The sequence below is a fragment of the Diceros bicornis genome, chromosome 17 (assembly GCF_020826845.1).
Source record: "Diceros bicornis minor isolate mBicDic1 chromosome 17, mDicBic1.mat.cur, whole genome shotgun sequence".
Taxonomy (NCBI): Eukaryota; Metazoa; Chordata; class Mammalia; order Perissodactyla; family Rhinocerotidae; genus Diceros; species Diceros bicornis.
The window spans coordinates 1,776,975-1,804,599 of NC_080756.1; the positions used below are offsets into that span (position 1 = coordinate 1,776,975).

The 27,625-nt window shown below is 36.9% G+C and overlaps 1 protein-coding gene across 12 annotated transcripts in view; it reads right to left on the reverse strand.

Annotated features, from left to right (window-relative positions):
* The window catches only part of FRS2 (fibroblast growth factor receptor substrate 2), a 118,923-nt gene that overhangs the window by 24,565 nt on the left and 66,733 nt on the right, over positions 1-27,625 (reverse strand). For 8 of the 12 annotated variants that reach the window (XM_058557651.1, XM_058557645.1, XM_058557642.1 and 5 more), the window contains one exon: positions 1,799-1,902. The exons of 2 other annotated variants lie outside the window; for them this stretch is intronic. The gene's annotated coding sequence lies outside the window, so the exon portion shown is untranslated. Of the gene's footprint in view, positions 1-1,798; positions 1,903-10,465; positions 10,593-27,625 lie in introns of all 12 variants that reach the window. 2 more of the 12 variants (XM_058557649.1, XM_058557648.1) reach the window with 2 other exon arrangements.

Genomic DNA, 27,625 nt, shown 5'->3' on the forward strand with positions numbered 1-27,625 from the left:
ACATTATATGCCTCATTTAAAAAGGATACTTTCTACAAGAAAACACATTCTGAGTTCCACATAATTGATATGCCACAGCACTCCTGAAATGAACATAACCCAAAGGACTGCAGGTGTCCTGTCTTTGACTTTGGAACCCACATGCCTTAGATACTCTCCATGACTTAACTCTCTTCCGTTTCTTCCCACTGGTGAAAGGCTTAGAACCGAAAGGTGACATAGTGAGAGAGAAGAGATAGTTATAGCCTCTCTGCAGAGCTGTAACCTTGTTGTGACAGGGATGTTTTCTATAAAATAGGTATCTATGTCAGCATCAACTATGATTCTATATTCAAGAAGACTACAATGATTTGACCAGGAAAATTATCAAGAAGCTAAAAATTACACTAAATACTGTTAACTAACACCCTATTTTTCTACAGCAAATTGATTTTAAAGCCCTTACTGTATGCTACATATAAATTTATTTGGATTATCTCGATCCATACAACCATTCTATGAGATAGGTACTATCGTTATTTCTGTGTTCCAAATGAGAAAATAAAGGTTGCAGACGTTAGTAGCTTTTCCAAGGTCAACAGCCAACAAGAGGAAAAGCTAGAATCAAATCCAGATCTGACTGCAAAGTCCAAGCTCTTAGTAATTAATACACGTAAAAAGCTTAAAATAGCGTCTAGCCTAGCATATAGTAAGCACTTAGTAAATGTCAGCTATTGAAATAATAACAAAAATTTATTTTAAAACCATGTTGTATGCCTTTGGCAGTTGGTCAATCTTTCTGTGCCTAAATTTCCTCATTTATAAGGTTAGCACACTTATTTCACAGTCATTGTGAAAAACCAAATAAATTCTGGCTATAAAGGCATATAGAAAATACACAGTGTTTAAAAAGACAAGGCATTATTATGTCACCACTACAGGTAAAATCCTGTCTCTTGTATCACAAAGGAGCCTTTTGCACTGTTAGCACAGAAGCCTAGAACTTAAGCACCATCCTCATAACAAGTCACATTAATAAATTTAGTAAAACTGTACTAAATTATTCCAATATGATTCTTGCAGAATGACAAGCAAAGAGAACACTGAACTCTATTCACGAGCATGATTATAAATTTGGTGCTGAGGAAGGTATATTTGCCCTTTCAGTTCACTAGCACTGAGGATGAACTTGGCTAATACTATAGTAGTTCTGTTCAAATACAGGCAGGACAGAGTACCTATAGTTAGAAGCATAGCAATACAACTCTATATTTTGGGCACAGCTAACTGCTATATTTAATTACATTAAAACAATAAAGAAAGTGGGATTCAAAACCTTGTTCTTTGTGTCAAGGGTCTGGCTGCTTGTTTTTAAACTATTGTAGGTCTTTTTCTTTTTTATTGATATGCATTAGTTTTCTGTTTATTCTTAACACTGGTAAGCATTTTTTATTATTTATATTACTCTCAGGAATAGAAGTTGAAAAAAAAAAAGCTAAGGAGGGAGACTTCTCAGGACATTCTGTTGGTACCTAAACAAAAGCCATTCTTTGAAAAGTGGACACTTGCAACATAGTTTCCTTGTTAGCTGAAAACTTAAAAGTACATATGTACACATAAACCAAAAAGTACCCAAGTATTTTTAAACATCTATCCATGAATATGGTTGTACCTGCATATTCCTAAATAGATTTTTCTTCCTTTAGGTTTTTTATTCTACTAAGGGCATCGTAGGTGAACCACTTTGTAATTCATAACCCTCCATTGACCCCCCCCCCTCCCTTTTTTGACTCTCCAAAAAATCAATTACATTACTTACAAATCACTTCAATATCTGGTACTTTATTTTCTGGAAACTCTTTATGTCTAATCTAAATTCCTTGTACTGCAATTTAAACCAGATTCCTCTCATTTCTGTTTTCTCTGTAAGAGACAAGTAAAACCAGGATGATGAAGAAAGATTAAGCACATGCTCATGTATATTTGAACTTACATCAATTCATTTTCCTATGGATAAATCTAAATATTAATAAAGTAACATTTCTTTATTTCAGACATAGTTGTTTGAATTAAACTAACAAAAGGTTACTTAGTAGATAAAAATGATTTGTAAACAGCTATCAATATTAAGAAAACAATAAAAAATGAGTTCATTCATTCATCCATCTACACATTGAAGCATTCAACAAGTATTTTCTGAGCACCAACTCTCTTTGCCAGGCACTGAGTTAAGTGCTAGAAATAAAGATAACAGACACATTCTCTGATTTCAAGGAGCTTAATGTTTAGTGACAGACAGACAAGAAAATGAATACACGGCAGAGTTGCAGCCCTATGTATGCGCCAACGCCATCAGAGCATTGAACTCAGAGCAGAAGGAATGAGAGAAGTAACAAGGCAGGCTTCCTGGGAAAGGGACTACTAGGTCAAGTCCTGAAAGACAGATGGGAATTTGCTAGGGCCAGGGCAATCCACATCAAGAAGAGTGCATGCAAAAGCAGAGCCTGAGGAACATGGCCCGCTCCAGAAGCAGCAAGTCGTTCCTTACAGCTGGCATGTAGGGTGTGCATGAGAAAATATTAGGAGAGAGGAGGGAAGCCTGGCTTGTGGCATTTCATGAAGGGCCAGTATGCAATACTGAGGGCAGTTCACATTTTCCCTTACAATCTCAAAGACACTACTAATGTCCTACCAAAATACTTTCCTATGGAGGCAGACAATCTAGAGTACAACATACCAGGAGAACTTCTAACTCCTAGGAACAAAATTAATGATATTTTCCTGTCTATAATGCCGGAAGTCTAACCTATAAATCACAGCATCCAGTATAAGTATAACCGTTCTCCCAACAGCATCTGGACCTGCAGTGACTGTCATTACAGGATGATGACTGAACCTTCAATATCCCTTCCAAACCTAGAAAAAGTCACCCACTTTAACCTCATATTGCACACTGAATTTGAGAAAGTCACTTTCAATCATGTACTTTGGCTTTTAGGAACAGAAATACAAGAATCTATATATCTTCACCAACTATCTATCAATCAATCAAGAATTATGTGTGGGTACTTGAGAAAATGGTACTAAAATGGCTTGCTAAAAATAAAATGAGAAAGCTAAAATGGAAGATGATTCCATTCCAAAACACAACTCTCCCTTTAATGATACTGTTCATAATTCAATCCTGGAATCATCTATAACTTTGGAACATACTTATACTCAGACACACTGGTGATGGAATTTACACAATTAAGTCTGGGTGCCCATAATCTCTGCCATAAGATATAAAAACCAGCTACAGATGTGTAGACCCAGCAGATGAGTCACTCTGCCCTAGCTAACTCAACAATGTCATCAGCACCAAGGGCAACAATCCCAGCACATTCAATCACAGGAAAAATACCATTGGCCTTGGGAACTCTCAAAGACACTCTTAGTTGAGTGCTTTATGTTGTAATATAAAAATATGTACAAAGAAATCAGATCCTGTCCTACAGCAACACCACAGTGATGAACATTCTGTATGACAGATCACACAGCCCTCTCCACTAAAACTTCAGATTGCACCACAGAAAGAAGACATGTGACTGTAAAATAATAAGAAAGCACAGACATTCTCCAAAAAGCATTTATCATTAACTCTGAAAACTGGAATGAATATATTTGATCTTATGGAAATAGTGCATTCAACTTTCTCTAAGTACTGTACATCAGAATTTTATGTTGGTATTCTTCAATTTATTATCATTTCTATATATAACACTGTCAAATTAACAAATGATTGCTTACCCCTCATAATAAACCTCTAGTTTATCAATTTACTAACAGATAGTAGTCTGCTAGCAAAGACTGAACGCTAGCATAATAAATATTCAATTTATTAAGTTTTACTAAACTGAGCAACAGTAAAAGGTAAAAGCCAAAAGTGAATTTCACAACATTTTCCTTAGTATGGCACACCTAACAGTTCTTAAAGAGCATCTGACTTTATGGCTTTATTCTTTAAAACAACAAAACACTAAATACAAACCAAACTTCACACTTCACGTTAAATAAATATACGACTGATTCAATATCAGTCAAGCTATAAACATCAACAAAACAATACAAGACATGCAAGAAAATCTCTAGGCATCTTCACTTTTTATATAATATGCTTAACCTAGAACTAAATAAACATTAATGAAGGATAACAGGAAAGTAAATCAAAGTGTCATTTTCAAAATTGAATATACAACTGTATGAGTAGAATATACTGTACATAAATCTTTATTTCCAGACTCAAGTGGTTATCATGCTAGTTGCTAGACTCATATTAAAAGCCTAAATATTTACTGTATGTATATAAAATGTACACACACACACACAATCTGCTCAAAATAAGTTAAGTCAAATGCCAAGCAACTCTAAATAACCCTCAAAACAAATTGTTTCATGAATAGTTGATCAGTTTCTGCATTTAACTCAATCTAAAATGCTCTTAAACATATTCTCAAAGGAAAATAAATGCGATTATTTATTTCCTGCTTTTACAGCAATGCATTCAAAATTACTGTTACAATCTAGCACTAAATTCACCTGACTCAAATACACCACTAATGTAAATGTTTGATGTGTGTATATTTTCTAACACTCCCCACCCTCACAAAATGCTTAAAAAAAAAAAAAAAGTTAACGAGAAATATTTACATCAGAGTACATCTACCCATTTGATGAACTTTTATGGAGCCATTAATAAGCATTATTTAAAGAATATTTAATGACAAAGAAAAACGCTCATGGTAAAAAGTTAAGCAGAAAAAAAGGACAAAACTGTTTTTTTTTAATGTCATATGGTATCCTAGATTGGATCCTGGAACAGAAAAAGGACGTTAGTGGAAAAACTGGGGAAATCCAAATAAAGTCTACAGTTTATAGTATTGTACCACTGTTAATTTCTTAGTTTTGACAAATGTACCAGAGTTATATAAGATTAACATTAAAGCAAGCTGGGTAAACAGTGTATCAGAATTTCTGTACAATCTTTCCAACTTTTCTGTGATTCTAAAATTGTTTTCAATAAAAAGTTTATTTTAAAAATTGCTCTCTACACCCAGTAGCAAATTTGAGAGAATTCTCATTAAAAAAAATAACATGCACACTTACTTTTCTCTCTCCCATCCCTACATAACATAGATAAACCCAGGAAAAAAGACTTGACTAAAACACACTAAACTGTTAACATTGCTTCACTAGCCGGTAGGATGAAAAGCATTTTTCTCTTTATATTTTCCCCTTTATAATCAACAATAAATTATCATTATTTTTTTTGTGTGTGAGGAAGATCAGCCCTGAGCTAACATCCATGCCAATCCTCCTCTTTTTGCTGAGGAAGACCGGCTCTGAGCTAACATCTATTGCCAATCCTCCTCCTGTTTCTCGCCAAAGCCCCAGTAGATAGTTAGATGTCATAGTCGCATATCCTTCTAGTTGCTGTATGTGGGACGCCACCTCAGCATGGCCAGACAAGCGGTGGCTTCGCATGTGCCCGGGATCTGAACCCAGGCCGCCAGTAGCGGAGCGCTCGCACTTAACCGCTAAGCCACGGGGCCGGCCCCTATTAACTAAGGAATATACAAATCAATACTTTATTAAAAAGCATCTTTAGAAAGAAAAGCTGTAATGTCTAAGCAGAGCCAAAAGGCAGACTCCATACAAAACAGGTTAGGGCTGAGTGTGAGGAACACAGTGGCCAAGGGAAATTGCCAGGAGAATTTAAGTAGGCAAAACCTAATTAGTAAATGCTGGAAACCCGCCAACACACAGAACTTAACATCCACTCTCAGGCTCAAGGTGCGTGCAGCCAGTCAAGTTATGCTCAGAACTCATGCCTTAGAGGAATGTCCCCAAAGGCCCCCTAATACTAAGAATTTATAAAGATACATAGCCTGGGTGGATTCCAAACAAAAATAATGCAGTTGGACCTCTGGTGCACAACTGCCCACTGAGAGCTTCTAGAAACACTCTTCAGCACCATGGTGTGTTCTCTAAGTTTTTCTCCTCTACTTCTTTCGTCTCTGACACCTTCCTAATATTTATGCCCAGTCCTCAGCCCCAGGGCCTAAAAATGGCATTCTGCTGCCATTCAGCAGCATGGCTAGAATTATCAAGGTCTGGGGACCACTGGGATTACAGAAGCAACTCCTATTTCAGATGTGTGACAGGTATGACAGAAGTTTTTTTTCTGATACTTTCATTAGGGCAAAATATGTTCTATTACATACTCCATTAAGCCATAAAGGGGAAAACTTAATCAAATGTTCCCCAATCAAAATGAAAAAATAAAATACATTTTGTCCCTTACAGAAAGTGCCAGTAGAATCAGACAGACTGCATTTTGATGAAGAATCTCTTCCAGGCTGCAATCAGGGTAATTTATGTGTGTCAGGCTGGCTGCCCCTCCTGAAATAGCACTATTGTGGCCAGTTCTGGGTTTTGTATTTTTTTTTAAATAGATTTTAATTCTTACTTTGTTTATGATCACCCTCATTCTCAACTGATAGTAGGGCAGGTTCTTGAACTGTCACTTAATAAACATGTATGTGCATTTTTTTTTTTAGTTTACTCTTTTGAATCCTCATGGACTCTGTAATCAGATACCCAAGCCTATTAAGAAGAGATACAAAATAAGGCCCCATGCTCATAGACTAAGGAATATTTTATGTTCAAGTGCATGGTCTTTACTTCATGAGTTTCATAACAGCAATTTTAGGCATCAGACGCCTTTTTTTTGCTTATTTTCCAGTTCTTGGTCATGTTTAAGAAAATACAGGCTACCAAAAAGTGATCCTCAGGTATGGAGGCCACTATATTGTTATCGTTGCTGTTACTATTTTGAATACTAATGGAAATATACGCTGTTTTTCATCAAAACTCAGACACAATTGACTTTGACTGATATTTACCACTAAGAAAAAAAAGTTGTCAGTTAAACTGTGACATGCCCCTGACTGTAAGATACAGTGAATAAAATTGGAAAATGTCTCAGAATCAATGACATAAAGTACACAGTCAATGAAAATTATCAACTCATTACAAACAACACTAATGAAAGGATATTTAAAATATTTTTTCTTTACTCCTCCCCAATGCTAGAAGACAGTTACAATCAAGCAGAAGGACTTCAGAGCATACCAGACCCAATGCTCTTTTGAGTCGTGATAAATATCCATCTAGAGAACAATCTTGCAGTGCAGACTGCTGGGAACTATTTTCTCCATTGTTCAATTGGGGAAATGAAGTGAAAAAATTAATTACAGGGACCCTGTGGCCGAGTGGTTGAAATTCTGCGAGTTCCACTTTGGCAGCCTGGGTTCACAGGTTCGGATCCCAGGTGCAGACCTACACCCCGCATCAGCCGTGCTGTGGCAGTGACCCACATACAAAACAGAGGAAGATTAGCACAGATGTTAGCTCAGGGATAATCTTCCTCAGCAAAAAAAAAAAAAAGAGGAAGACGGGCAACAGATGTAAGCTCAGGGATGATATTCCTCGGCAAAAAAAATTAACTACAATTTTACTAGAAACTACATTTAGAATTTTTAGTTTCCTTGTCTACCACTTTAACAAAGACAAAATGCATGCTTCCCCTAAAGGTTTCATGGTTTGTTTTCCTTCGTATTTTTCTTGATCTTAAACTCAGGGTATCAATCATGCATGGTGAAGCTAATTCTGAAGAGCTATATTCAAAAGCACAGCTAAGGTCACTGGAGCTATCCCCTCGAATCACAACTTATGATAAAACATAATTTGAAAGCAACAGTGAGAATATTTCCTTTCCTTTTTTTTTTTTTTTTAAGACAAATGTGGAGAAAACAATCTCTACAGAAAACTGCCAGAACTTCTAAGATGTTTTACTCCATCCCACTTCCAAAATGGTTTTTCACCAGTACTGGCTGAAGAGCTACCCACTTTAAATCCTCTTTTTAAAAAAATCCTGTGAACTTAATTCAACAGTTAGCTATAAAGAATATTAGTCTCATATAATTATGTACATAAAATATTCTTGTCAAAGCCTTAAAATTTTTAATTTTCCACATGTAAATTCCAAATCTGAATTCCCTGAAACTATTAACCCTGCTAAATAGAAGGTGGAATGTGGCTAAGATTTTAATTCTCATATAATTGATAAATGGCCTACAACAGCTCTGCTACCTAAACATATTTTAAAACACCACATGAGAATCTAAAACCAAAGGCTTTCTTTTTAGCATTCTAAATTCCTCCAGTAGAAGGCAGTATCAGTCTCTGATAACGCCAGCAAGGCAGCATGATACAGTGAAAATATCGTGGGCTTTATGGCTGAAGAGATGAGTTCTTACTGAACCTCTCTGAATCTAAATTTCCTCACTGATGTGTTAAAAACACCACCGCCACTACCTACCTCACATGGTTGTTACAGGTTTGGAGGCTGCTGCAGTAACAACAATGGGGGGTCAGAATCAGGCTAGCGAACCACGAAGATGAAGGAGGACAGATGAGAGCGATACTTAGAAGTTAGCATCAGTAACGCCTGATGATTCATTAGACTGGGCAGGAAAGCAGGAGTCAAGGAACATACCCACATTTTCCATTTAGGTGACAGTACACTCACTGAGCTAGGGAACACAGGAAGGACACAAGGTTCAGAGAAGCCGATAAGCCCAGTTCTGAATGTACTGTGATGCCTGTGAGATATCCACGTGGAAATGCTCAACAGGCAAAGAGAAATACAGGTATGCAGGTGAAAGATCTGAGCTGGTCACAGGGATCTAGGAGTCATCAGCTTATGCCTGCAAGGCATGGGACAAGACGAGATTGCCCAGAGAGAAGAAGAGTAAGAGCTACAGAAACTCAGAAATACCAATATTTAAGGAAACTGCAATAGAAGTGAAGCCCACCAGCGAGACTAGACAGGCACTGTCCAAGACGCAGGAAAAACATCCCCAACAGTGCGGTTTCACAGAAGCCTAGGGAATAGAAGGATTCAAGGAGAGACGGGATAAGAAGACCAGCATCTAACCAGTAAGGTAAGATTGCAGAAACCATGGAAAGTTAGTTTGGAGTAAAGAATATTTAGCAGTAAGGAAGAGTACAGCAGAGACAGCTGTTGTCAAATTTCTGTTTAATGGAATAATAGACTTGCCTTGCTCCTGAAACAGAAGTTGGACCAAACCATAGAAGTCTATGAGAATAAAACAGACTTCCATCCATCTAACAAAGAGTTGAGTTCCCTTTAAATGTTGAGTCCCCCATCACTAGCAATGTTTCAGAAGATTCCACTACTGGTTTAGGAAGCTAGATGAGACGACCTGAGCTTTCTTTCAATTGAAGTAAATTTTAAGGACTAACCTAAATCTAAAAATACTTTGCATTTAAAATGAACGAAGGTAAAGACAGAAAAGAAAAGGGCCAGCCCCGGTGGCCTACTGGTTAAGTATGGCAAAAACATTTAACATGATATAAAACTTTTAAGTCTTCACCAAATTTTATGGTTGATTTTTAGCTGTTATAACTCTGTTTAATGTCATTAAAACCTATCCAACTGAATTTGTGTAACTTTCTACTACTAAAAATTATCCTTTTTCTTTTCTTCTTTTTAAAGCTCAGGCACATCAGTTTGTCTGCTTATTTTTAAGGCAGAGTTTAAACCATTATTTTCCATTGATCCTCCAGAGCCACCCTACTCTGTGCCCTAGGCGACTGACCTGCATGGAGCACTAGCAGACTAGGTTGGCTGTGGCCTGTTTCTTACTGAAGTTTCTTTACTGATGAATCCTATCAGCCAACCCTCTCCTATACCTACAGCTGGTGCCAGTTCAGGTAATCACTCCCTGCCCTGTCCCTCTTAGACCTAGAGGGACACAGCTTCCTGCTGTTCTCAGCCAAACCTCCGCATCACTGCTTGCTGGCTTCCTTTTAACCTGCCTTTGTTGTTAGTGCCATGGGGTGGATCCTGACTCCCAGTGACCCTGTGGCAGCAGAGCTGAACCCTGCCCACGAAGTCGCTACAGTACGACAAATGACAGACTGGTGGTGTGGTTCCCTCACTGGGAAACAAACCCGGGCCACAGCGGTGGCAGCGCCAAATCTTAACCATGAGACCGCCAGGCCTGGCTTTAACCTGCCTGCACTCCGCAAATAATCCCTTCATTAAATTCTTTTCTATTACACTTGTCAGTGTCCTCTTTCCTGCCAGAAGCCTGACTGATGCAGCTGTTACTGATGTTTTCAACACAGTCATTATATATTCACTCTAACCACTGGAGAAAATACCTGATGAGAAAAGAGCCACGATCACCAGCTTTTACATTTCTCAGTCAAGCCAAATAAATTTCTAAGAATGGAAAATAAAAATTACCTACTTAAAAATGGTTAAAAAGAAGAAGGAATTATTTGTAAATCTTACTAAGATTAATACTCCAAATCTTCCAGTCATCCTTGACACCTCACTCTCTCACACGCTTACCTTCTCCACCACTCCTCTGGTGCAAGCCACCATTTCTTGCCTGAATTTTTCAACAGCCTTCTAATTAATCTCTGCCCCTGCTCTTGTCCTGCTCCAGCCTTTTCTCAACAGAGCAACCACAGTAATTCTGTTAAAGTGTTATGGATACATTTTTTTAAATAGTAAAAATCATGACTGTCATAAACAAAGTATAACGAACATATGTGAAAGTTATTATTTAACTCATTAATTAATGAGTGAACCATGAAAATGTTACAACTGGTTCAAAGGAAAACTCCAAGAACCACACACATATAGAGAATAGGAATTCTGAAATGAATTTACAAACAGATGTAAAACAGGTCTATTACCAGGGCAATAATCAATTGCATTCCAAGGGACACAATTAACTTGCACTTTTATGGATAAGACTACTACATTTTTAACAGTTTTCTACAAATTACAGAACTGTAAAATAACTCAAAGAAAATGAGACAGGGATAAACCCAATGGATGAGCAAGACAGGACACCTACTCATCATGTTTTGCCCATTTCAAAGTTGTTCACAATTTTTCCTGACATAAATCTTGCATGGCTCTCTCTATTCCCCTGAAACTAAGAATTAAAGACTCTTTAATGGCCTGGACTACAAGGTCCTAAATATTTTGATATTTTGGTATCATTTCCTGCCCTCCAGCTACACTACTGATCTCATATACTTTACAACTCTCCCCTCCACCCTCTGCTTCTGCCATGCTGGCCTCCTGGCGCGTTCTGAATACACTTAGCATCCTCCTACCTCAGGGCTTTGGCAACTGTTGTTCTCTCTACCTCTTCCGCCAGATACCCACCTAGCTTGCTCCCTCACTTGCTTCAGATCTTTGCTCACAAATCAATTTGTGAGAGGACTTCCCTGAGCACCCTATAAAAAAGAGGTAACCCCTCAGTCCACAATGGTACTCCCTTTTCCTCTCACACTACTCTCTTGTTCTCCAAATGACTTACTGCCAACTGGCATACTATATATTGACGTCTTTCTTTTCTGATCCCCTGTCTTTCTACGCCACAGCCACCACAAAAAGTAAACTCCACAGGGGCAAAGATGCTGTTTTCTTCACTGCTATATCTCCAGTGCCCAGAGAGGGCAGACACATATTAAATGCTCAGTAAGTTTAGTGAAGGAAGAAATACTCTAGTACTGGATAATGTTTCAAGATAGCAACATACTTATTGATAAATTTTGCCCCTGAATTTTTGCAACATGAGAACATATCAATAAAACTACAACCAAATAATCTCACATTTTTACTAACTAACATGTTACTTAATAGTTATTCATTAAGATCACTTGTTAAAATGGAGCTCAAAATTATAACTTAGATTTGCCTTAACACTGACAGCTGTTTCATGAAAAATGCTTTGCGATTTAGCATACTGGACCACAAAATTTCTCTTAGAAGCAATGCTTTCAGGTGGCTGTCAACGTGAGCAAGTACACTCACAAGACTCCGGCGGCACCAGATGTCCTCCTTTCCACACTACAGAGTCAACGGCTGTCACTGGATTGCAGTTATCATAGCAGACGTGATGCCTGAAGAGTCTACCTGGGCAAGGCAACTGCCTAAGCCATTATCCAAGCCGCATCACTTCCTCCAAGCTAAGTCACTCCTTGAAATTCCTGCAGTCTTGGGATGGGCCTAGATGGAGATGAACAGACTCTAGGATTGAAATTACTGTTTACGTTAGATTTCTGATCCTAACCCTCTCCCCAAGCTCTTTTAACTTTTAACCTTAAAAGATGCCTAATATTAACCTGTATTTTCTTTGAGTATCACTCGAACTACCTGCCATGAGTAATTCCAACACCAACATCTTTGGTCTAATTATTTGATATTTCTTTGGTCTAAGTATTTGGTAATTATTTCAGCTAAAAGAGGAACATGGCTATGTAAGTGGAAAGCACAAGTTTAGAACATCACAGGCTATTGAAATAACGGTTTAGCTATTAACAATATTAGTTTCTTCAAATATTTTCTCTCTTTACACTAACTCCCTCAAAAATCTGTTTAAAAATTCACAGAGTAAAAGAGTTCATCTTTTCTTCTTTTATCTAAAAATAAACCAAAGTAAGGCTTTAAATTCCTCTTGTTAATAAGGCTGGAATTGTTTAAGATTACTAGCATGCACATTTTCACTTTTTTTTTTTTTTTCCTGTGAGGAGATCAGCCCTGTGCTAACATCTGCCAATCCTCCTCTTTTTTTGCGGAGGAAGACAGGCCCTGGGCTAACATCTGTGCTCGTCTTCCTCCACTTTATACAGGACGTCGCCACAGCATGGCTTGCCAAGCAGTGCATCGGTGCGCGCCTGGGATCTGAACCGGCGAACCCCGGGCCGCTGCAGCGGACCACGCGCACCTAACCACTTGCGCTACCGTGCTGGCCCACACACATTTTCACTTTTTAATTAAAATGCTACAAATTAGTATGTTTATTTTGTCAAAACTAAGTATGTCTGCTAGTAAGAGAAAATATCCAGAATATACTCTGCCCCACCTGCCACGAAGACAATATCTGGGCTGGAAGCAATAAATGCTGCTTTCCTAATACATGGCCCTGGTGATACTTGCTTTAGAAATAAAAAGATAACTAAATCATCATTCAAGTGCCTAAGTCAAAATAATTCTGACAAATAGAGAAGTAAATTACTTATTTGAAACCAATATCTCTCTTTAAATTATTAAAAATGTGTGAAGATTATATCAAAGAACATGTAAGGACTTTTAGGTAACAAATAATACATTCAAAAGTACAGTCAATATTTTTTACAAGAATTTCGGTTGATCTGAAAATAAAAAATTTAAAATGATAGTAGAAGACTTAAGATTATAATAAACAAAACTTCCTACCATTTGTGAGTGGGCCTTCAGCTGGCAGCAAATGCAGCATAATAAATGGTGGGCCTGTTTGCGAGAACCAGTTATGCAATACCCTCAAGCAAATTCCTCTTTTACTAGATTTTTAAAAACCTGGGTTGCTCCAGGATTAATGTGTATTTAAGAGCGGAATATAAGCAAAAATCTGGTAAAGTTGCGAAGTACATAAGTTGAGTCCCTCAACTATTTTTTTAAAATAAATCTTATTGTTTAGAATGATTCTAGATTTAGTGAAAAACTGAGAAGATAGTACAGAGTTCCCAAATACTCCACATCCAGTGTTATCTATTATTAACATCTTACATTAGTATGGTACATTTGCTACAATTAATAAACTAATAGAGATACATTATTAACTAAAGTCCATACTTTATTCAAATTTCCTTAGTTTTTACATAACGTCCTTTCACTGTTCCAGGATCCTATCCAGGATACTATATTACATTTCCTTAGGCTCCTCTTGGCTATCCAGTTTCTCAGATTTTCCTTATTTTTGACAACCCTGACAGTTTTGGGGACTACTGGACAAGTATTTTGTAGAACGCCCCGGTGTCTGCATTCGTCTGATATTTTTCTCGTGATAGGACTGGGGTTACGGGTTTTTGGGAGGAAGATCACAGAGATAAAGTGCCATTTTCATGCCATCATATCCCTTGAAGATACTATCAACACGACTTAATCACTGTTGAAGCTCATGCTGATCACCGGGCTGAGGCAGTGTTTGTCAGCTTCCTCACCTCCCAACCTCCTCTCACCAGTGTACTCTCTGAAAGGAAGTCATCACGCACAGCCCACACTTAAGGAGTGGGGAGTTACGCTCTACCTTATTGAAGACAGAGTACTGACATAAATTACTCAGAGTTCTTCTGCACAAGAGATTTGTCTCTTCTCCATTTATTTATTTATTCAATCATTTATTTATACCAGTATGGAACCATGGATATTTATTTTATACTTTGGGTTATAATCCATTACTACTTTACATTTACTTTCTTGCGCAAATTGTTCCAACTTCAGCCATTGGGAGCTCCTTCAGTTGGCTCCTATGTCCCTTCGACATATTCCCATCATTGTGGGTTTGTCTGTTTAAGTACTTTCCTAACTTTTGGCACTACAAGATGCTCCAGACTGATCTTATATATTTCTTGCCCCAATCCTAGAATCAGCAATTTCTCCAAGGAGCCCTGGTTCTTTTTATTGGAGGATTGTATCAGAAACCAAGATCTGGGCATCAGGTGTGCTCCTGCTCCTGGGGTGTCATTGCTTCTGGGAGGGCCTCAGTTTTTAACAGAATTTTGTGATATCTTGCAGGGAATTTGCATAACAAAATATAGAAATAAACTCATGTAGAAACTAGACTAGGCCTTGAAGTTTTACAACTAATTAATGCAATTGTAGATGTATTTATCACTGCTTTTTACAAGTGTGTTTTGAAAATAATTAATCTAAAAACTACGAGGGAGACTGAATTTTTTAAAATATGAAATTGGGATACGCTCCCTCTCCTTTTTAAAATTATTTTAAAAACAATTTCACACTTTAAAAATTATTTTAGGGCCAGCCCCGAGGCTTATCGGTTAAGTGCGCGCGCTCCGCTGCTGGCGGCCCGGGTTCGGATCCTGGGCGCGCACCGACGCACCGCTTCTCCGGCCATGCTGAGGCCACGTCCCACATACAGCAACTGGAAGGATGTGCAGCTATGACATACAACTATCTACTGGGGCTTTGGGGGAAAATAAATAAAATCTTAAAAAATTATTTTAGTATTTTTCAAAGAGCTTTTATTTAACTGGATTATATCTATTAATATTTAGCAAATTAGAAGTTAAATCTGAGAAAATATTTAACATATTTATTAATTTATTTAAAAGAATAATAAGCCTATTACACATTAACATAAGTAATATTTTTAAGAAAAATTAACTGTTAAAAAACCTATTTTCCAAAAAACTTAGTGAGAAAAGTGACATTATTTTATATTTTTGCAAATATCTTGAATGTCTGGCTTTATAGAAGACGGCTGAATTCTTATCACTGATTCTGTGATATGTTGTTTTGGTTAAATTATATAAGCATAGGAAGAAAATCCAGCCTCACACAGACACATAGTTGGAAAAGAGAATATTTTAATAATCATTTCAAATAACTGTTGATATTCTTGAAACTGTACCTAAACTCAACAAAAGGCAGTTTCTTGAAGGTTAGTTACAATGTGGATTCTAAAAACCCTATCAATTTAACTTTTCACACTCTATTACATTAAAATCCATTGGTTTATCTTGTACTTTGAATGGATCTTTCACCCATATATGATTTTGTATCATCATACACTGGTCACCTGGAAAATACTGGTTCACTGAGTTATGCAGATGTTCCAAATTGACACAATTCAGAATATTAAGGAAAAAAAAATCACATTTTTTGGGGGGGAGGAAGAGTGGCCCTGAGCTAACATCTGTGCCAATCTTCCTCTATTTTGTATGTAGGACGCCTCCACAGCATGGCTTGATGAGCAGTGTGTAGGTCTGCACCTGGGATCCAAACCCGTGAACCCAGGCCACTGAAGCAGAGCATGCGAACTTAACCACTACAACACTGGGCTGGCCCTCCAAAAAATCATTCTTTAGTATCATTACCCATCTCACCAGAAGATCTGGGAATCTGTCAGCCTCATGGTATTAGATACAAGTTTTCTAAAATTCTAAATTTCACTTGAAAGTTTAATATTTTTCATCATTGGCTACTAATAAAGCTGTTTTTCTTGAAGTCTTAGGCTCATTTAGTTCATTTTTTTTTTGGTTCGCTGAGTAAGATTCGCCTCAAGCTAACATCTATTGCCAATCCTCCTCTTTTTTTTTTTTTGCTTGAGGAAGATTAGCCCTCAGCTAACATCTGTGCCAGGCTTCCCCTATTTTGTAGGTGGGACACCACCACAGTATGGCTGGTGAGTGGAGCAGGTCCGTGCCTGGGATCTGAACCCGCAAACCCGGGCCGCCAAAGTGGACCATGTGGAACTTTAACCACTTGGCCACAGGGCCAGGCCCTCATTTAGTTCATTTTTGAGAAAAACAAATGTCAAATATATAAGTTCAAACAGCCAAAATTTGCCTATCCTGTTCTTTCAAGAAAAAAAGGAGTGTTACAGAAAAAAGCAGCTGGTTCAGCTCACAACTCAACTGAATAGGTACTTTTTCTGATGATGACTTCCACACTTCAGTATGCGGCAAAAGTGCTTTATGAATCCTTCCCATTCCTCACACAGATAGTAAAAAGACCTGTAATCAAAGTCAAGATCTAATGAAACTAATATTTTTACCACTTTATCAAGGACATTCTTAAATGAAACAGGATTTTTTTTATTAAAACCTAGGAAGGCGTGGCAATGAAGAATATAATAGTTCAGTTTGGTACCACTGCCCTAATTTGTGCTAAGGTGTCAGGAGTTTTACCTACCATTGCTTTTGCAGCATCACTGCAAATGTCAGCAAAGTGAAAAAAGACAAAAAAAAATCTGTATTATGAAAATAGATTTGACCTCCCAGACCACCTGGTCTCAGGGATCCACACAGGTCCACAGAACATACTTTGAAAACTGCTCAAAATTAGATATTCCAAAGATAAGATAATATTACAACAATACCATAGCAAAAGATTAGAGATTTTAGATGAAACAAGATAAATTCCTACAAAAAACTAACTTACCAAATGTGATTCAAGAAGAAACAAAAATATAAATAGTCTTATAATCTTAAAAAATTCAATCAGGAATCAAAAACTCCTCCCATAAAGAAATTCTGAGCCCAGATGGCTTCACAGATTAATTCTGTCAAACACACAAGAAAGAAATAGTTTTACACAACGTATTCCAGAGAACAGTTCAAGATACTCTCTCTGACTCATTTTGAGAAGAGTATAACCTTGATAACAAAACCCAAAAAGGATAGCACAGCACAACAAAAGAAAATTATAGGGGGCTGCCCGGTGGCACGGTGGTTAAGTGTGTGCGCTCCAGTTCCGCAGCCCAGGGTTCGCAGGTTCGGATCCCAAGTGCGCATCGACGCACCGCTTGTCAAGCCATGCTGTGACGGCATTCCATATAAAGTAGAGGAAGATGGGCACAGATGGTAGCCCAGGGCCAGTCTTCCTCCGCAAAAAAGAGGAAGATTGGCATGGATGTTAGCTCAGGGCTGGTCTTCCTCATGAAAAAAAAAGTAAATTATAGGCTGATGTCCTTCATGAATACTGTGTAAAATTCTTACTGAGTCCAGTAACATAGAAGATGTTTCAAAAGTTAGTCTAACATTATAAAAGCCAAAATAATTCTCCATATTAATAAAGGAAAGAAGAAAAATACCATATCATTATTAATAGATTCAGAGAAGAGAAATCTTCTCAGAGATTTCTCTCAACGGCAAAGTGAAGCCGTAAGTCTGGTTTTGGAGATCCAAGCAGCCTAAAAGACTTAGCTCCCTGGGTTCAAGGAGGGAGCAAGCTGCAGTTCCAAGCCAGACGTAGCTACAACAAAGGTGCCACCAGGGTCACTTTCCCAAGAGGAAAAATTAGGGTCAAGACTCCTAACCAGGTCTTCCCTTTCTGTCTCATGTTAAACGCAGTCGTGCCTGGTGCCTGCCTACCCATTTGTTCTGGCAGTCTACTAACAAGCTTCTTACAACAACCAGCGGTAAGACAAATCAACTGTAAGACACGATGGCCTCCGGTGTTGCCCCCACCTCACTACTAACCACCCGCCTTAAAGGGCAGATGAGTGGTACAGCCACTCTTCCACACTCTTCAGAGTGCTGGGTGTAGTGACCTCTCCCCGCCCTCCTGTTCCCGCCAGGGCTCCCTGCCTAAAGCAAGCACTACGTTTCCACTGGCACAGGTATTAAGCAAGTTCAGTAGAAACTATCTTATCCAATTCAAAACAGACCTGAAGTTAGCTGGTTAAATCAGGAAATTAAATATACATATTATTTTATATTATATAAATATACATATATTTTTATATATATATATACCTTAGACATTTTATTTTAGCTTAAACATATAAAAAGGAATGAATTATCCAAACTTAGAGCCAAGGACTTTTTTTTTAACGGAGACCTGCTGGTTGGAATTTTGTGCCTATTTCTTACATAAACCTTACCTAAAATGTATGTCTATTTGAAATGGATCAAGGATTTCCATTCCTGGCAATATGGTAGGTTAGATGCCCAGACTGGCTCTACTGCCTGAATCTAAAATGCTGTATAAATTTTTAAAAAATATTTTTAAACTTCATAATTTGGCACAAATGAACAGAAGCTATGGAAGGTGGCTCTTGACTTTAAGGCTATCTCACAACACTGCTCTGACAACTACAGAGTGCTGACAACAGGCTACGTATTCTGAGACTCCCCAATATGGGGGATGGAATCAAACATTCTTGTATTTGGCTAAAATCTAAAAAGCTACACCTGCAAAGTACAGCTGAGTGGGCAGTAAACGCACCCAGCAGAAGATGACAGCAAGCAAACTTGCCTGCTTGACCCTGGTGCTGGCAGAAGGAAGAAAAAAAATCTCCTGTGAGAATTTGTAACTACAAGCCAGCTCTTAAATGAGTTTGTGGAGAACGAAAAAGATGAAAAGGGGTGAGAAACATGGAAAATAGATTAAGAAGGCCTAATATATGTCTAATTAGAGTTACAAAGTCTTCGCTTCCAAGACGGGCTGCAGCCACGCACAGCCTGTCCACCGCACTAACTGCACCTGATGGATGCCCACGGACAAGGCCACTGGGAAGTGCGTCACTGGGACCGCAGTCGAGGTGTCCGAGACATTTCTAAACAAGTGTCTTCAATGCCTATGTGGTCCGAAAACTGCATGCGAAACTGCACTGCAGTGTGAGCTGTACCATTTCCAAGGAAATCCAGACCATTCTCCTCAAGTCTACAAGGACCAAACCCCTACCCTGACTTAGATCTGCAGGTGCTCCCATGACCTCCCCCAAAACCCATGGGAGGAGCTGAGTCCTTAAGGATCGAACACAAACCGTCCTCTGGAAAAAAATAAAACGGATATACTTAAAAAAAAGTTATAGAAGGAGAAAATAAAAAATAGGCATTATTCAGAGAAATAATGGTCAAGAATTTAACATAATTATTCAAAGAAATCCTCAGATCCAGGAAGCCCAAAGAATCCCAAGTAGGATTACAAATAATAAAATAAAATGAAGTGAAAAAAAAAAGAACACCTCAACACATTATATAAAACTGTAGAACACCAAAGGCGGGGGAAATGGCCTGAAAAGAGTCAAATAAAAGATAGTTTATTTGTAAAGGAAGGGTAACTATACTTCTCAACAGCAACAGCAGCAGCCAAAACTGGAATAATGGCTTCAATGTGATGAGAAAACTTAGAATTCTATATACAGAGAAATTATCTTTCAAGAATGGGGATGAAATAAAGATATCTTCAGATAAACAAACAAAAAAAATGTCTTTTTCACCAAAAGACTTTCACTAAAGAAAATTCTAAAGGATGTACTTCAGGTAGAAAAAAATTATATCATATGGAAGGTCTCAGATGCAAAAAGGGACAATGAGCCAAGAAAACAGAAAATAAATTTAAACAAAAACTGACTACCGAAAGCAATAATTTGTCTAAAAATCTTTATGTATGCAGAAAAGAAATATGCTAAAACTAAAATAACAGATAATGGTGTTATAGGTTGGGAGAAGGACAATCAGAGCATTTTAAGTTATTACATTACTCAAGAACAGGTTAAAGATACTGATTGATTAAGACTTTTTCTTAAAAAAAGGACATATGTTAAAATAGCTAGAGTAACCACTAAAAGAATAAAGAATATATTAACTTATAAACAAGTGTGCATGTGTGCAAGATGTTGGGGGCATGGAATGAGAAAAAAACAGGCTTACATGAAGGCTTCACACATATAACTCAACACAAAAGACTGGGGGTGGGGGGGACAAACAGACCACAGATGAAGACAGAAATAAATCTAAATCTACCAGTAATCACAATTGACTAAAATTTTCCAGTTAAAAAACAAAGATAGCCATTCAGAAAAAAGCACAACTCAACCATACCCTGTTTACAAGACACAAACCAAAATACAGGACCAATGAAAAGCTAAAGGATGGAAAATACTATTAACTGAAAGAAGGCTAGAATAGCTATATTAATCCAAGAAAATAGCCAACAACAACAAAACTATAAAGCTAATAAAAATGTTTTTAGTTAGAGAGCCTTTTCATAATGATAAAAAGTTCAATTCAACAGAAAGATAAAACAATTCTAAATTTATAAGTACTTAATAACTTAGACTCAAAATAAATAAAAATTAACACAGCTACAAGGAGAAACTGGCAAACTACTGTCAGGTGGGAGACACTAACATGTCTTTCTCAGTAGAGAAACTGATAGGGAAGTTCCAAAATAAAACCAAACCCAAATCCAAAACAAAACCTAGACCAACATGGAAGATCTGAATAGAACACATCTGAATGGGCATATATGTAGCACTGTACTAAAAAACTGGAGAATTCACATTATTTACAAATGCACATGGAACATTTATGAAGACTAGTTATATGCTAGGTCTGAAAGTTAGTCTCTCAAATTACAATATTATGGTCTCTGATCATAATAAAATCAATTGGAACTGTATAATAAAAAATTATATTAAAAAGTTAAACATTTTGAAATTAAGTATACACTTCTAAACAATTCCGGGGGCAAATAAGAATTTTTTTTTTTAATGAACAAAACCAAGAATATTATATATCAACACTCGTGCGGAGGCAGCAAGATGGCACTGAGAGTCAAATTTAAAGACTGAAAATCAAATTTAAAAGCTTTCTTTCAGAAGTACAGCAAAAAAAACCCAAACCCCTAAAAATTCTGAGAAAGTAGAAAGAAATAATACATAGCAGGACTTAAAAGGACAGAAAACATTTACGACAGAGATGAGCAACAGAGTCAAAAGTTCATCCTTACAAAAAAAAAAAAAAAAAAGTTCATCCTTTGAAAAAGAACTAAAATGATACACCTCTGGAAAAACTAATTGAGAAAAAGAAAAAACAGACAAACTAATAGAAATGAAAAGGGAACATCATTACAGACACTGTAGAGATTCAATTGATAAGAGGATATTATGGAAAATTTCATGACAATAAATTTGAAAATTTAGAAAGATTTTGAAACAATTTTTAGAAAATGCAACCTATCAAAAACGATTCAAAAGGAAATAAGACTCACACTTTCTGATTTCAAAACTTACTACAGAGCTGCAGTCATGAAGCGTGAGATCAACAAGTATGGTACTGGCATTACGAGAGACAAAGAGATCAAATGGAATAGAACTGAAAATCCATGAAAAAATGCATATACTTATAATCAACTGATTCTCAACAAGGGTGCCTGAACAACTCAACGTGGAAATAACAGTCTCCTCAACAAATGGTGCTGCCACAACTGGATTTCCAACCGCAAAATAATGAAGTGGGACCTCTACCTCACAATATATACAAAAATTAATTCAAAATGGATCAAAGACCTAAATGTAAGAGCTAAAACTATAAAACTCTTAGAAGAAAACATAAATCTTCATGACTTTGAATTATGCAAAAGTTTCTTTGATATAATACCAAAATCACAAGCAACAAAAGAAAATAGATAAACTGGACTTCACCAAAATAAAAAGCTTTTGTGCTTCAAAGAACACTATCAAAAAAGTGAAAAGACAATCCAAAGAATGGGAGAAAATATTTGGAACCATATATCTGAAAAGTCTAGTATCCAGAATATATAAAGAAATCTTACAACTCAATAAGAAAAAGACAACCCAATTTTAAAATGGACAGAAGATTTGGATAGATATTTCTCCAAAGAAGACATACAAACGCCCAACAAACAACTGAAAAGATGCTCAACATCACTAGTCATTAGGGAAATGCAAATCAAAACCACAATGAGATTCCACCTCACACCCACTAGGATGGCTATCATCAAAAAGACAACAGCCAAGTGTTAGAAAGGACGTGGAGAAACTGGAACCCTCACACACTGCTCGTGGGACTGTAAAATAGTGTAACTGCTTTGGAAAACAGTTTGGCAGATCCTAAAAATGTTAAACATAGCGTTACCATATGACCCAGCAATTCCACTCTGAGGTATATACCCAAGAGAACTGAAGACATAATTGCACACAGAAACTTGTACACGGAGGTTCACAGCAGCATTCTTCATGCTAGCCAAAAAATGAAAACAATCCAAATGTGCATCAACTAACACAGAGACAAAACGTGGTATAGCCACACAAAGGAACAACATTCCACCATAAAAAGGAATGAAGCACTGACACTAGCTACAACACGAATGAACTCTGAAAACATTACACTAAGTGAAAGATGCCAGATAAAAAAAGGCCACATATTATATGATTCTATTTATAGGAAATGCCCAGATTTGCCAAATCTATAGAGACAGAGTAGATTGATTACTGGTTGCCAGGGGATGGGGGAAGGAAGAATGGGAAGTGACTGTTAACGGGTATGGGGTTTCCTTTTGGGATGATGAAAATGTTCCAGAATTAGATAGTTATACAACTTTGTGAACATTCTAGGAAAAACAAAAAGAAAAAACACCAAATTTTACACTTTAAAGGGGTGAATTTTATGGTATGTGAATTATATACCAATTTTTAAAAGACAAATCAATTGATCACTTAAAAGAAATAAATAATCTGAATAGATGAATAATCTAAAGAAGAAAGTGAACAGCATCAGTTTAAAATCTTTCCACTAAAAAAGCATCAAGCCCATATTTTCTTACCGGTAAGTCCTACCAGTCAAGCAACAACAAATAATTACAACCTTAAACAAATTCTTCTAGAAAATAGTAAAGAAGGGAAACACTTTCTAATTCATATCAAAATCCAACCAGGACAGAGGGTGCCAAGACCATTCAATGGGGGAAAAGAGTCTTTCCAACAAATGGTGCTGGGAAAACTGGACACTCACATGCAAAAAAGCATGAACTTGGACCTTCATCTTACACCATATACAAGAATTAACTCAAAATGGATTAAAGATCTAAAACCATAAAGCTCTTCGAAGAAAACACAGGGGAAAAGCTTCAGGACACTGGATTTGGCAATGATTTCTTGGATATAACACCAAAACCACAGGCAACAAAAGTAAAAACAGATAAACTGGACTACATAAAATTAAAAACATCTGTGCATCAAAGGAAACAATTAGAGTGACAAGTCAACCTACGGAGTGGGAGAAAACATTTGCAAATTATGTATTTGATAAGGGGTTATATCCAGAATATATAAAGCACTCCTACAACTCAGCAACAAAAAAAACTAAAAACCTGATTAAAAAATGGGCAAAGGACTTGAATAGATATTTCTCCAAAGAAAATATACAAATGGCCAACAGGTACAGCATTAGTCATTAGAAAAATGTAAATCAAAACTACAATGGGATGTTATCTCACACCCATTAGGATGACTACTATCAAAAAAACACAAAATAAGTGTTGGCAACGATGTGGAGAAATTGGAACCCCTGTGCATTGCTGGTGGCAACATACACTGTGCAGCTGCTGTGGAAAACAGGATGGTGGTTCCTCAAAAAATGAAAAACAGAATTACCATATAACCAGCAATACCACTTCTGGGTATATATCCAAAAAAATTGAAAGCAGCAAAGAGTATCAAAAGAAAGTAGCAAAGAGATATTTGTACATCCACATTCGCAGCAGCATTAGGCACAATAGCCAAAAGGTGGAAGCAACATAACTATCTACTGACAGAAGAATGAATAATAAAATGTTTATACATATAATGGTATATTATTCAGCCTTAAATAGGAAATTTTGACACATGCTATAACATGGATGAACTCTGAAAACATTATGCTAAGTGAAATAAGCCAGGCACAAAAAGATAAATACTGTATGATTTCACTTATATGAGGTACCCCGAGTCGTCAAACTCATAAAAACAGAAAGTAGAATGGGCAGTGCCTGCCAGGTGCTATGGGGAGGGGGCAAATGAGGGAGAGTTGTGTAATGACTATAGAGTTTCAGTTTTGCAAGAAAAAGTTCTAGAGATTGGTTATACAACAATGTGAATATATTTAACACTGCTGAACTTGTACACTCAAAAATGGTTAAAAAGGTAAATTTTATGTTAGGTATATTTTACCACAAATTTAAAAATTCTTTTAATCATTAAAAAAGAGATTAAAAAAAAAATCCAACTATGACAAAATGAGAAAAGAAAATTATAGGCCAATTTGACTCTTGGACTCTGATATAAAAATCCTAAACAAAAAGTAAGCAAACTAAATCCAATAATTTATTGGGGGGGGGTAATCCATCATGACTAAATTGGGTTTATGCCAGGAATGCTTAGTTAGCCTAACTGGAAAATCAGTGTAACTGACCACATTAACAAATGAAAGAGAAAAAATTCTGATCTTCTCTAGAGTTATAGAAAAGCCTTTCAATACAGCTCAACATCTATTCATGATTTAAAACAAATAAAACACAACTCGTAGCAAGCTAGGAATAGAAAGAAACTTCCTTAACTTGATAAAGGCCATTTAAAAAAAAAAAACTACAGGGACCGGCCCAGTGGCATAGTGGTTAAGTTCATGCGCTCCGCTTTGGCGGCCCGGGGTTGGCAGGTTCTGATCCCGATTGCGGACCTATGCACCACTCATCAAGCCATTCTGTGGCAGCATCCCACATACCAAATAGAGGAGGATGGGCACAGATGTTAGCTCCGGATTAATCTTCCTCAGCAAAAAGAGGAAGATTGGCAATGGATGTTAGCTTAGGGCGAATCTTCCTCACAAAAAAAAAAAAAAAAGAAAGAAAGAAAAAAAGAACTACAAATATCATTTTAAATGGTGATATTTGAACGCATTTCCTTTGAGATCAGGAACAAGACAAGAAACAAAACTGTGAGTATCTGCAGCTCTCTAAGAGAGGACAGTAATGGTTCAGAGTAGACAGACAGACCAATGATACAGAAACAGAACTACCCATATATGAAAACTTGATTTATGGCACAGGAAATTTTGCATATTGGGGACGAAATGAAGGACTATTTAGTGCTAGGATAACCAATTATCCATATGGAAAGAATAAATTCATATCCGTACCTCACACAATAATCAATGACTAGGAGATTTAAGAATTATATATGAAAGGCAAAACCATAGAGCTTTTAGTTGATAAAGTAGGAAAGAATATCTTTATGACCTCTGGGTAGGAAAAGATTAAAATAAACTATAAAGGAAAAAACTCCATATATTTAACTATATTAAAATGAAGGACTGTTGTGAGGGACATATGTAAACTGATTATACACTGTTGTGTTGGGAGTGTAGGGACAGGTTATACAGAATGCCATTAAAAGTTATCAGGGCATACATGAGCAATGCCAAATAACCAACTAAATTCAAAGATCAAATTATTTTAATCTTGTAATTTCCCTCCATATTTTATAAATTAATCAATTAAAGAACAATCATGTCAAAGCAAGTAAACTATCTGATTAAGAAAAAAATAATATGATCTAATGTAATACAGCGCTGCCAATGTTCCAACCACTTTACATCTCAAATATATTACACAACTTTGCCCTCATTTAAGATCAACACATTATTGTAGAGAGAAACAAGGATTTAAAAAAACAAAAAAAAAAACTCATGGTTCAGTAAGTGTCTATATCAATGTCTGTGTCTACATTTCATTTCAAATATTAGCAATGATGCCCATGGTAAGATCTAAATAGTGTTTCAGGTACGTGGGGTGTTACTCTGACCTTTCCCACTGCTCCTTGAATCATACTTTTTACCAAATGCCAGAACCTATATTTGGACGTTTCAGGGAAGAAACACTTAATGTATTAAGATAAGATTTCCCTTGGAAAGAATAAGAACTTTCTTTTAAAAAAAGAAGAAATGGAGCAAAGACACAACATATTCTTAGGACTTTCAAATAATTCTGAAATTAAAAGTGCCAAAGAAATAAGCATAATTACAAGGAACACATCATTCACTCGGGGAGCTATTAACACTGTATATATGATTGAAAGGGATGATTTGGAAAGAACATTTACCCCAAGATCATTTTTTTCACAATATGAAAGTATGTGTCCATCAAGCAAAATAAATCCATTCCCATTTCATCAAAATACTCTCCTCTTCACCCAAAACACACACACACATACAAGGTCAACGTTTTCAATCTAAACTGTAAGCCTCCGGCTCACATGAAAACAGCACGATTCTAACACACACAAGCTCCAGCACTCAGACTGGGCGTTTCAACGTGCTGCCCACACAGCACTTTGTGAGCACGTGATTAGGAGGCACGATGCACAATCACACCACATTCCTTCCCTCAGCTCACACATCCAGAACTTGCCCTCTCAGCTGCATTCTTCTCCAAACAGCCATGGTCACCCTAGCAACCCTATGCTCCCAATATGGACAGCTGGTCCATTTAAAGTCAGCCCTTCTTGGCAGGGAAAACGCTTGTTCTTCAAATTGGGGGAGAGAGGAGAGGTTTTCCTTTCAATACACATTACAGGGGTTGATTTAACTTGATCAGCACTTTTGTTCTGCGGCAGTAATTTGTGTCAAGTTTCAACCGATTCTGAGTTTTGTTTTTTGGGTTTTTTTTTTTTCCCAACCTAAAAGCAAGTGGCTAAAATAAAATCAAGGCAGCTCATGGAATTCTAAGGAAGAGTAGAACATGAAACAAAAAAGGTTATCTGATATAATTGTATTCTTTTATAAAAACAAAGCTACCCAAATTTTTTAAAGTTCAAATTTACTTAAATTGAACTGTAACATCTGAAATCTTAATATACAATAAGAGTCAGAAGACCTGTCTTTTTAATATCATAGCCTATTTCTGAACAAAAAAACATTGCTAAACTTCAAAGTTCTGTAACTCCAATGTATTCCTTAGACTCTAAGTCAACCTGTATTCCTTTATCTCACTACCTACATGTGAGATCTTTCCACAGGCTCAAATGTAAACTAATCCAAGGGACCTCCAGATCTAGAATGACCTAGATAGCACTAGATTGCTCAAAACCAATCTTCGTCTATGCCTGTACCACTAACGCTGGGTCTGAACCAAATTAAGTCTCTCAGGATAAAAGATACAGGTTTAGAACATAGTTTGCCTGATTTTCATACTATAAACAAA